Consider the following 11,995-nt stretch of genomic DNA (forward strand, 5'->3'; position numbering starts at 1 on the left):
AGAATCAAGGACATAAATCAATTACATAAACTGAATATAAAAAGACAATGACAGATGCCCATAATTAGATGACAGAAATGTTAGAATTATCTGACAAAGTTTTTAAAGCAGCAAAGCTTTTAAAATATTTTTTTAAAAAAAACTTCAGTGAGAAATTATGAACAAATGAAAAAGTAGAAAGTGTTAGCTAAAATATAGAACATACAAGAAAGAACTAAAAGGAAATATTAGAACTGAAAAAAAAATCAATAACCAAATATAAAATTTAGTGGGTGGGCTCAATAACATAATGAAAGTGACAGAGGAAAGAATCTGTTAGCTGTGTGACAGAACAACTGGAATTACCCAATCTAAACAACAGAGAAAACAGACCAAAACCAACAACAAAGCCTCAGAAACCCACATATGGTAGGATCCCAGAGATATTCAGGTTGGCTTTAATCCCCAGAAGCTGTGAATGTTACCTTACATAGCAAAAGGGATTTTGTAAATATGATGGAAGTTAAAGATCTTGAGATAGGGAGACTATCATGGACTATCCAGGTGGACCTGAATGTAATCACAGTATCTTTAAAAGAGGGAGGCAAAAAGAGATTTGACCATAGAAAATGAAGTAGAAGATGTGATGAGAGAAGCAAGAGATTGGAGTGATATGAAAAACAGACTGGGAGTCACAGAATACTGTGGATCCCAGAAGCTAGAAAATGCAAAAGAGAGGTACTGTCCCCGGGAACTGTCAGAAGGAACCAGTTCTCCCATCATCTTGACTTTAGCCCAGTGAAGCTGACTTCTGACCCCTGGTCTCCACCTTTGTAAGAGAATATATGTGTTGTAAAGCACCATGTTTTTGGTAATTTGTTTACTGCAACCATAGAATACTGATAAATTGTGTTTCTGTAACAAAGGATCTAATATTCAAGTCTCAGAGACATGGGAGAAGAAAAGAAAATGGACAGGAATCAAAAAGTACCCAAAGAAATAACAGATGAAAATTTCTTAGATGGTGACAAAAAGACATAAATCTTTAGATTCATGAATCTGAATGTCAAACAGAAAACCTCAAAAATACATACCAAGATACAGCATAGTCAAATTTATGAAAACTAAAAACAAATAAACAAAAATCTTGAAAAGAACAAGAGATACATCACACTTTACCTATAGGAGAAAACCAATTAGCACAAAATAAAATTTCTCATTAGGAAACAGAGAGACCATAAGGAAGTGGCACAATATTTTGAGTGCTTAAAAAGAACTGTCAACCCAGAATCCTATATCCAGTTAAAATATCCTTCAGGAATGAAGGGGAAAACAAAACATTCTTAAATGAAGGAAAACAAAGATATGTTGTCAAGAGGAGGCCTATCGGCTCTAAAAGAAAAGATAGGGGGAAACAAAAAGAAAGCAATAAAAGAAGAATGTCGGAATATCAAGAAAGAAGAACATGGTAAGTGAAAATATTAATAAAGACCATGAATTTTTCTTGCTCCTCTTGAGCTTTCTGACCTGTGTTTGATAGTTGAAACAAAAGTTGTGACAGTTTCTGATGTATGTAGAGGAAATAGTTTAGAGAATTTTACTATTAATGGAAGAGGATAAAGGTACATAAAAAAAGGTAAAGTTTCTATGCTTCACTGGAATTGAAAAAATGACAACAGTGGTAGGCAGTGATAAATTATATGTATTATGATATAACACTCAGAGTACTCACTAAAAGTCTATATGAACAGACACACTTGAAAACAATATAGATAAATAGAAATGGAATTCTATATATGCTCAAGTAACTGATAGGAAGGGAAAAAAACCAGAGAAACTAAAACAAACAAAAACAGAGAGGAAAAAATCCAAAAATTAAAATGGCAGACGTACAGTCTTAATAAAACATAAATGTGTAAATATACAAATGAAAAAATAGAGATTTTCAAAGTCAATTAAAATATGTAACCCACCTGTACTGTATGAACAAATAATTCAGATCCAATATAATGATACAGGCAGGTTGAAAGTAGGACAGTAAAAAAAAAAAAATCATGTAAACATCAATCAAATAAAAAAAGGAATGTGTGTATTAATATCAGATTCAGTAGACTTTAAGCAAATAAAATTACCACATATAAAGAGGAGTATCATGTTATGATAAAATAATCAATACACCAAGAAGACATAGCAAGCCTAAATTCATATACACCAAACAAGAGAGCTGCAAAGTACATAGTCAAACTGACAGATGTGAAAAGAGAAATAAACATATCCAAAATTATAACTGGAAATTTCACAAATTATTTCAACAATGAATAAAACAACTAGACATAAAATTAGTAAAGACATACAAGAATTTATCAGCACCATCAACCAACAGGATCTAACGAGCATTTATAGAACACTCTATCCAAAAACAGTGAAATACACACTCTTTGCAAGTGCCGATGGGACATAAACCAAGACAGACAACATTCTGGGCCATAACATAAACCTAAACAAATTTTAAAAGCCTGAAATCATACACGGTGTGTTCTCTAACCAAAATAAAAATAACACAAGAAATAAGGTTCTCTGACCAAAAACAGAGAAAGATGACAGAAAAATCTCCAAACATTAGGAACCTAAATGCCACCCTTCAAATGACCCCACAAATCAAAGAGGAAATCTCAGGAGAAAATTCTGAAACTAGTACTTGAGCTAAATTAAAATGAAAACACAGCATACCAAAATATATGGGACACAACAATAGCAGTGCTTCCAAGACATTTATAGCATTAAACACATGGATTAGATATACTCTACCTTTTCAGATTATGTTTGTCAATGTAAAATAATCATGCAGTATGATATGTTTACCTGTATTACTTTTTATAAAAATATGTGGTAACACATCTAACACTTCTGTTCCTGTTGGTGCAGGTGACAAAAAAGATACACACGTAGCTATTCAGTTTTCTGTATTATGTTGATACTATCAAATCTGTTCAGAAAACACAGCTACACTGCAGATCTTGGCACTGTTCTTGACTTGTGCTTGTTGTCAGAAAGGCTATCTCCTGCATTTATTCAAATCTGAGTTTTATTGACATTCCTTGACTAAGTCCAACCCCCACTGACAAACAGGCATATCATCAATTTTATAAGTTTAGACTCTACTTCCTTTGCTGGCGGTTTTATGTAGGAATTGCCTTTCTAGGTTGAAATTCTAAAACATAATTGTTATATAAAATCATAAGTCATCTTTATGTGATAAAAACTATTGACGTGAACTGGATAAATTCATCTAGTAACAATTAGGTCTGTTCACTAATAGTGCAGTTTACATCCATCTGAGTATCTGATAAAACAGCACTTCTCTTTCATCTTCAAGTTAGAAGTGGTCATAGGACTTGCTCTGGCCAATAAAATATGAGTATAAGTAGCAGGTGTTCCTTCTGATAGAAGTGCTTTAAGAATCTGTGAGTGACTCACCACGTTTCCGTGTGTTTGATGAGTGAGTGACAGGGATGCTGTAGACGACAGGGGTTTTATGAGCCTGGGTTTCCACGCGAGGAAGATGTAAATTAGTCTTTTATTGGCCAACAGGGCACAAAGCATTAGCAAGAAATAAATCTATGTTCATTTCAGTACCCAAGATTTTAGTTGTTTGCTATGACTGAATAACCTAAACTATTATAACTGAGTGTGTTTACATTAAACACACAAAACTCTCTGCAATAGGACAGTGCACTATGGCATCAAACTGTAAACTACAATTAATGAATTATTCATTGTTGTATATGATGGTACCTTCATGCACACACACACAACATCAAGCTTTGTGTCTCTTTCCTCATGATATAAATTGGAATAACATTTTATTAGTTACTCTGTGATGCTTTCTCTGGTGGGGAGCATAGAGAGAAATAATGTATCACATTCTCCATGAGTTACAGAAAATGTACACATTGCCTAGAATGTTTCAAACAACTTCAAAGAAGAGAGTTGAGTATTTGTATATGTATACTCAGTATTACTTGTGATTCATAGTTAACAGTAACATTAATCATATCAAATGCCTATGTGTGCATGCTAATTTGCTTCAATCCTGTCCAACTCTGTGACACTATGAACTGTAGTCTGCTAGGCTCTTCTGTCCATGGGATGCTCCAGACCAGAATACTGGAGTGGGTTAGTATCCCCTCCTCTAGGCAATTTTCCTAACTCAGGGATTGAACTCATCTCTCTTATGTCTCCTGCATTGGCAGGTGGGTTCTTTACCTCCAGCGCCACCTGGGAAGCCTGTATCACCTACATATGACCCAGTACTTTCAGGGAGCAATAACACTGATTGACACCTTCAAACACTGTGCATAAACCTTTACATGCCTCAGCACACCTAACCAATTAGTGCTGTACCTTACTAATCACATGTGCCATGTGTTTTTATTATTTGGATAATATTTAAAATAACAAAGTTTATTTTAAAATAACTAATATTTTAAGTAACTAATAGTTGAAATAACTATGAGTCATGTCATAAGTTCCCAATGTAAAGATTAACATGGACTTTTAAATTTTGCCAAGGTAATTCAACAGGTGTTTTTATGTTATATTTTATATCCCCTTTGCAGTACACAGTACTCTGAACAACCACCCTGGGAGTAGATGAAACAGATGACTTTAAATTCTTAAGTTTACTAATGGCCATAGAACTTCCAACTGTTAAAGATATTTACCTAATTATTTGAAAGGCCAAAGTATATATTTGTGATATTAGAAACTGCAATAGTTTTAAATGGTGCTGAAGTTACTATTTTTGAATTCAAAAATACACAATATATAATGAGAAATTTCCCATAATTCAGCAGTTGCCAGGCTTTAGGCATTTATATATCAATACCTGTCCTTGCTTTAGATAATTTGTATGTAAAATATAGAGCAAAAAGCATTGACATAAGGGAAATTATAAGTTTTTCCACTTGTTTTAATTGCAGGAAAAGTAACCAAAAGATCAAATGAGGAGGTGTTATGATTTTTAACAATGATGGGGATTTAATGCATTAATAAAACTATGAGCCAGATATTACATGTTACTAGTTAACAGCATGAACTAAAGAATCAATACTAGATTCAGAATCTCTACCTGTGTGACAGTGGCCATGATTACTGTCCTCCTCGATGCCTCAGTTTCCTCCTCCATAAAATGGGGGTAATGGTAATACAGGAAGCCCTCATTTGGCTACTGTGAAGAATACCTAAGTTACTTTATATAGGGCCATGAAAGATGTCTGGCACACAGTAGTCAATAAGTTTAGTTATTATTATGTTTGCTTTACATTATTAATACACATTTCCTCAGCATACTCAACACTTAAGCTCACCTCTCTTACTCTGGTGCCTTTTTCTTCCTACAGACACTTCCGGGAATCTTATGGATGTGTGATGAATCAATTACATTTCTATTTTGAGACATCCTGCCACTTTAACAACAAGCAAACACATATACACACACACACAACTATCTTTTAAAAATTAAAAGTTGTTGTTAAGGCAAAGAAAGACAATGGTTATACTTCATTAAATTTAAATATCTCTTCGAAAATAGAGTGAGTAATAAGCAGATAAGGGCAGTACACGCTCTCTACAGGCTGTAAAAAGTGCTGTGAAAAGGACTTTTGTGAACTTCTCTTTGACCAAAGGTGTATGATGAGGGGGAATAATGTATCTACTGGTGAACAGAGATGTGTAGAGGTAACTAGAGGGAGACACAGGTCTCTAATTCAGAAAACATTGAGGAAAGCATGTGAGAACACAGTGGATAGCACAGGGAACTCTACTTAAGGCACTGTGGTGACCTGAACAGAAGAAAGTCCAAAAGGGAGGGGATCCATGTATCTGTTGGGGAAGGAAATGGCAACTCACTCCAGTGTTCTTGCCTGGACAATCTGACGGACAGAGGAGCCTGGCGGGCTACAGTCCAAGGGGTCACAAAGGGTTGGACACATATGTATTATGTACGTCTGAATCACTCTTCTATACAACAGAAACTAACACAGCATCGTAAAGCAACTATATGCCAAATACAAATTAATTTTAAAAATAAATCTTAGTAAACCCCTCCTCAGACATTATGCCTCTGTAAATAGGGGACTTCTAATGCACCTTGTTCCAAACCTCCCTGTCTGGTCCAGAATCCTTTATTACACATTCTTACAGCATTCCTTCTTTCAGAACTACATTTATGTGTATGATGTTTGGATTGAAGTCTGGCCCCTGGGCTGGCAGGGCGCACTCATTTTTCTGCTCACCACGCAACCCCAGTTCTCCGCCCAGACTCTGCAGCAAAGAGCCTCTCTAAAGACAGAGACAACACAGTTCTCCCAAACTAGAGAAAGGGGACTCAAAAGGAAAAAGTCATGTCAAATCTCCCAGGTGAGATAAAAGTAGTGAGAGAATGCTTTTTCTAAAATAAGTAACAGAAACTAGAAAACTGGAACAGATGAGTCAGTTAAGAAAGGATATATGGACATTCCATAGGATTTATGCCTTGATAACCATCAACATTTTATATAAACAAACATGGAAAGTTCAATTTCAATATCAAAAAAGTTTGTGCCTGAAGGAATGTAACTTTTCTGATCGCAGCACTGTACTCTAGCACCCCCAAATAGAGATGGACCATACCTTGGGATGTGGAAGAGTTTAACTACTGAAGATAATTCTTTTCACATCCAAAGATCATGTTTCCATGCAGTTCAGGTAGATTCTACTCTTTTTTCACTCGTAATGTTGAATTAGTGTGGATTTGATATATGCATACTGAATTTAATGAAGCTGGAAGACCAGACTTAAGGAAATCTATGAATGTCAGAATAATTTTGATACTTATTATGTGAAACAGCAATTAAATTTACTTGAAAAAATGACAGATGAAGACCTAAGAGAGATATCTGTCTAATAAAACAAATATTATAAGAGCTCTATGATAAACTCCAGATGAGACAAAACTCTCTAAATACGTGCAGTTGGGCTTTACCCCACTGAGACCTTTCTTCACATCATGATTCATTTAGAACAAGCGGAGACGTTTACAGTATTTCAGCTTAGTACTAACGAAAAAATGTGATTTCAGTCTTCACTGCTATACAACTTTGTCTAAAGTACATACAACTGGTGAAAAGGCAAGACATACACGAACACCCTCGCAATATAGCCTGCTTTTAATCACTGAGAGTTGAAAGAGAATTGCATAATTCTTCTTTTAAAACTGCCTAAGCTCTTGTCAGAGTGATTGAATTAAAGATGATTAAACTTGTTCAAAAATTCTGCAAGATGGGGTTCGGAAGGAAATGACGGCCCAGCTTTGAGCAAAGTAACAGACTAATACCTTAGGAAGTTTAAAATTAAGTGCAAACAAATAAATAGATTCAGGTGCCTGCTTTATAATAATTGACTTTGCTGATAAATCTTACCTGCTGAAAATCTTAACTTGGCTGATAAATACTACTTTAAAGCATATTTGTTATAGGAAACGGTCAATTTTGGCAAAAGGAAAAGGCTCAAAGAATACTTGCCATAATTGGCATTAAAATTTAGAAAAAATGTTAATTGTCCCCAACCCGTAGCACATCATTATGAGGTTCATCTTGGTAGAAATGTGGTCAATATATCAAATATAGAAGAAAAAAGACAGTACAATGAACTCTCATTTTTATGAAAAAAGAAAATATATATATATATGTTAGTATAGAGTTCACAGAAAGCTCAACTGGTCCATTTAAAGCCCTGCGACCTTGGGTAAATTACTTCACCTCTCTGTGTCCGGATTTTCTCATATTACCCATTCCTTATGGTAGTGTTAGAATTGAGTGAATAAAGCTAAAGTTCATAGAACTGTTTTTTCCCTAAAGTTTTTACCCTTGGAATAAGCAAAATAAGTCTTTTTTTTAAAGAAATGAATAATTATGAATACTTCAACAATATAGGTTACTGATATGTTCAAAAGGAAACACAGCACTCATTAAACCCCAAGTGATCGTAACAGATAATAACAAACTTGAACAGAACCATAACTCAAAGGACCCTTTTAATAGAGCAACAATGAACCTAATGGCGTTGAATTTCACCGCCAGAGTACAGCCAAGACTCCCCACGCCACGTCCACTCAAGTCCTACACTTACCTTCTCAAAGGCAAACCTCAACCTCACCAAAGAGAAAGTTTTACTCCCAAGTCCTAGCCTTGGTACCACTGAGCCCAGCCCCGCATCCCTCGTCTCTTCTCGGCTCTGGTCTTTAAACAGACACCTCGCCACCTCCCATTCCGGTACCAGAAAGAACCTCGCGTCCACCTTCGGTCCAAAGGAAAACTCCAGGCTCCAAAAGCCGAAGACACTCCCCTCCCCTGTCCCTGCCCCGCGCCCACCAGCCGCGCCGCGCCCCCCTCCCCGCTCCCGGCGCCCACACCCACCCGACCCGCCGCCCGGGCACCGCAGTGCATTGCAACACGCGCCGACGCCGCCGGCTGGAGAGGACCCCGGCGCGGATTTCCCGCCCAATAGTAGCCCCCCAGCCTGCACCCCCACGTGAGTGTCATCCCTAACGGAGGGGACCACGCCATCTCCCAGCGGCTCAGCCCGCGGGGGCCAGCGAGAGGGCAGCGGGGACCACAGAAACAACTCCACCAGCGGCGCGCGGCCCGGCCTCGGCGGGCGGGCGGCCGAGATGTACCTGCGCGGCCCCGCGCCCCCGGGCCGGCCCTCCTGCCGCAGCCGCTCCCGCCGCCCCGCGGGCCCGAGGCGCCGCCCGCCGCCCGCCCGGGGAGGCGCCGCGCCGCAGTCCCGGCTGCAGCGCCCGGCACATGCTTGGCGCCGCCGGCGGCCGGCGCGGGCGCACAGGTGGGAACCCCGCGAGTGGGCGTTGGGGCGATTCCCTCCCCGCCGCCGCGCTCGCCGCCCGCCTTCCACTCTTGACTTTGCCGGGTGCGCGGCGCCTGCCCTTGCTCCGGCGGCGGCCGAGCCTCCCGGGCCCGCGCCCCGGCGCCGGGGGCGGCTGCGGTCCCTGCGCCGCTGGGGCTGCGCGTCACCGGGCATCTCCCGCCCGGCGGCTGGCTCGGCGGGCCCCCCGGGGCGGCCGGGGGGCAGCGCGCGGCAGCCCGGCCCCGCGCCCACGCCTTGGACCCCCTCCACCCCCGCGCCCTCCCCCACTCCCCAGCTGTCAAGGGAGAAAACGCCTTGCGCACACACACCACACACACCTTGGAATGGACGGACGCCCCAGTCACCGACTCGCCAAACTCTTCGAAGGTGTCCACCGGTCTGTCGGGAGGTTTGGGCATGGAGTAGGAGCCGCTTTCTTATTATTTAATAATGTTGGAAGTGCCGAGTCCGCTGCCAGAGTTGTGGGTCATGTGGGCACAGCAGAGCCTGGCTACTGCCAGTACCAGGGTTTCCTGAGGATCCTGAAACTATGATCTCATCCTCCTCATCCGCTTCCCCCGCCCCTCTCTCCGCGGGCGCGCACGCACAGCACACACACACACACACACACACACACATACACACACACACACACACACACACACACACGCGCACACACGCTCCCACTGCCTGCACTATCCTCCTTCTTGGACCGAAATATTCTGCCGGGGAAATACAGTGTTCACGCTCTTCATTGAAAAAAAAAAAAAGGAAAGAAAAAAAAAAAAGCCTTTGGGAGAATGATTTTTCTCTTTGAAAGCCTGATTTATGTGCTTTGTTTATTTCCTACAGTTGGTCCTCACACGTGCAAGGGAGCTGAACAGAGCCTCAGAATTAAAATAAAAAATAATCGTCCTTTTATGTTGACCCAGATTTTGGTCAGAACTCAGGACTCAAACAGTCCAATTTCCATTTAAAACAGAGGCAATAATACACCAGGTTTGAATATGGAATAGAAATAACATCTGAGATGTGTGCAGTGGGTTTCTTTCCCAAGCTGCAAAAACATCTCGCAAACATTACCTCATTTATTTGCAGAACATCTTTGCAGAGAAGGTGGGAGAGACAGAAGCAGAGGACGGAGAGCATGACTTATCCAAGTTCACCAGAGTCGGTATGTCACTATAAATAATTGCACAGCTACTCCCAGTTTGCTAATTCACTATAATCAGTTCCTGGAAACTTAAGGCACTGAAACATGAAGAAGATATTTTTGATTATTTGTAAGTGACCTCCTACCAAAGATTGCAAATTACTTAATTTTTCTCTATGTATGGGTTTCCATAGAATGTTCACTTGTGTACTTGCATAAATCTCCTGTTTCATGTTTTCATTTATTTTCTTCCTTTACTTTATTGGGGGATGTTTTAGGCCCGTGTGTCTGTGTGTGTAGTCCTATTCATTTGAGTGGTTTAAACTGCTTAAATAGCAATATCACGCAAGTTTAGTCAATGTTTTGAGGGTAGTCACCAATTTCATAATGATTTCTAAATTCCACTCAATTCCCTTTTAAGTGCCTGGTGTATATGAAGAACTGTGCTATGTTTTGAAGGATACAAAGGACTTTAATACATGGAACCTGTCCTCCATTAGTTTATATCTAGTTGACAAGATATACATGCACACAGGAAATTTCCTGGTGGTTAAGATTTTGCCTTCCAATGAAGGGGGTGCAGGTTCAGTCCCAGGTCAGGGAGGTAAGTCCCATGTGCCTCCAGCAAAAAAACCAAAGCATAAAACAGAGCAATATTGTAACAAATTCAATAAAGGCTTAAAATATAAGCATACACACACACATATGTTTTTGCTGGGTGATTTGCAGGTGAAACCCTTTATTATTTTTGGTGTTATAAATTATTACAAAAAGTACAAGATACACTCTTTTTCTTTATACCTGTTTTCTGTTCCATGTTAACATTATTTCATCTGTCTTTGTGTTCCCAGTTTTAATCTGTCTTTGACGTGCACAGAATCTGAGTGGCTAAGGTAATATGTTATTTTGCTGTTCACCTGCACATGCAATGTACTCACATAAGCACCACAATTTTAAAAATATTTTAATAGTTCTCACAAAGAGCACTCTTTAATATCCTTTGTGCAGGTGTCTACAGAAAAATTTAGCATCTAACCAGTCTTCTAATAATTCAAAAAGAGAAGAAATGTGATAAGAGAGAGAATAAAGCAAGAGAAGGCAGAAGAGAACCAGATAAAAGAGGTTGGGGGTGGGGGGAGGGAAGAAGAAAAGAAAATTAAGAAATTACAAGAGGGAGATAAGAAGAATAAAAACATACAAGGAGATAAAGAGGGTCAACTTTGTAGTGGAAGCTAAAAGTTTCTAAATTTTGCTGCATGGAAAATAAGTTTAAGAAATCATAGACTTTTTATTGTTCTCAAATATTACTTTTTGATAAGCTTATTGGAATTTAATGGTAAAGAAACCAGGTGTCAGTCCTGCAGAGACTACCCTGAATAATCTCAATTTTAGTAATTCTGTACAGGACCCCTAGAAGACATAAATCGACTGACCTATCAATATCATAGGATAATAAAAATGATAGTGGGATCAAATAACCATGATATATTTAAAATTTTTAAGAGGAAATCAACACCGAAATTCAGAGAAATATATGGGAAACCAAAGGTATATTAAAATGGGCAACAGAGTTAAGCTTGCCATATTTAAAGGAAAATAATAGTAATATAGTATGTTATCATTTTAAAGCATTTAAGATTTTTCAAAGTGCTTTTCATAAGTCTTTCTTAAGCCTAATCATAATTAGCGGTAGACTCCTCTGTGGGTTTAATTTTAAAAGGATATAATAATATTTCTTAGTTTTTCACACATTGAATCAAGTGCTAAACATTGTCACTCTGTTTTAGAAATATCACTTATATTTTGTGATCAGTCAGTCATAAAGATGCTGCTCAGCACAGTTCAACTGGATGGATTCCTGGGCATAGATCACAATGGTGATTTATAATTCAGGATTTTGCACAGGCTGTTGGAGTTAAACTAGAAGCGTTAGCATGTAGCAGAATCTAATGGCTTTGC

The 11,995-nt window shown here is 39.1% G+C and overlaps 1 protein-coding gene across 2 annotated transcripts in view; it reads right to left on the reverse strand.

Annotated features, from left to right (window-relative positions):
• DTNA (dystrobrevin alpha) overlaps positions 1 to 9,425 on the reverse strand; it is a 415,842-nt gene extending 406,417 nt beyond the window's left edge. Inside the window, exon 1 of one of the 2 annotated variants that reach the window (XM_043889354.1) lies at positions 9,222 to 9,424. The gene's annotated coding sequence lies outside the window, so the exon portion shown is untranslated. Of the gene's footprint in view, positions 1 to 9,221 lie in introns of both variants that reach the window. The other variant, XM_043889381.1, reaches the window with a different exon arrangement.
• Positions 9,426 to 11,995: the final 2,570 nt, after the last annotated feature.

Source organism: Cervus elaphus, chromosome 27 (genome assembly GCF_910594005.1).
Source record: "Cervus elaphus chromosome 27, mCerEla1.1, whole genome shotgun sequence".
Taxonomy (NCBI): Eukaryota; Metazoa; Chordata; class Mammalia; order Artiodactyla; family Cervidae; genus Cervus; species Cervus elaphus.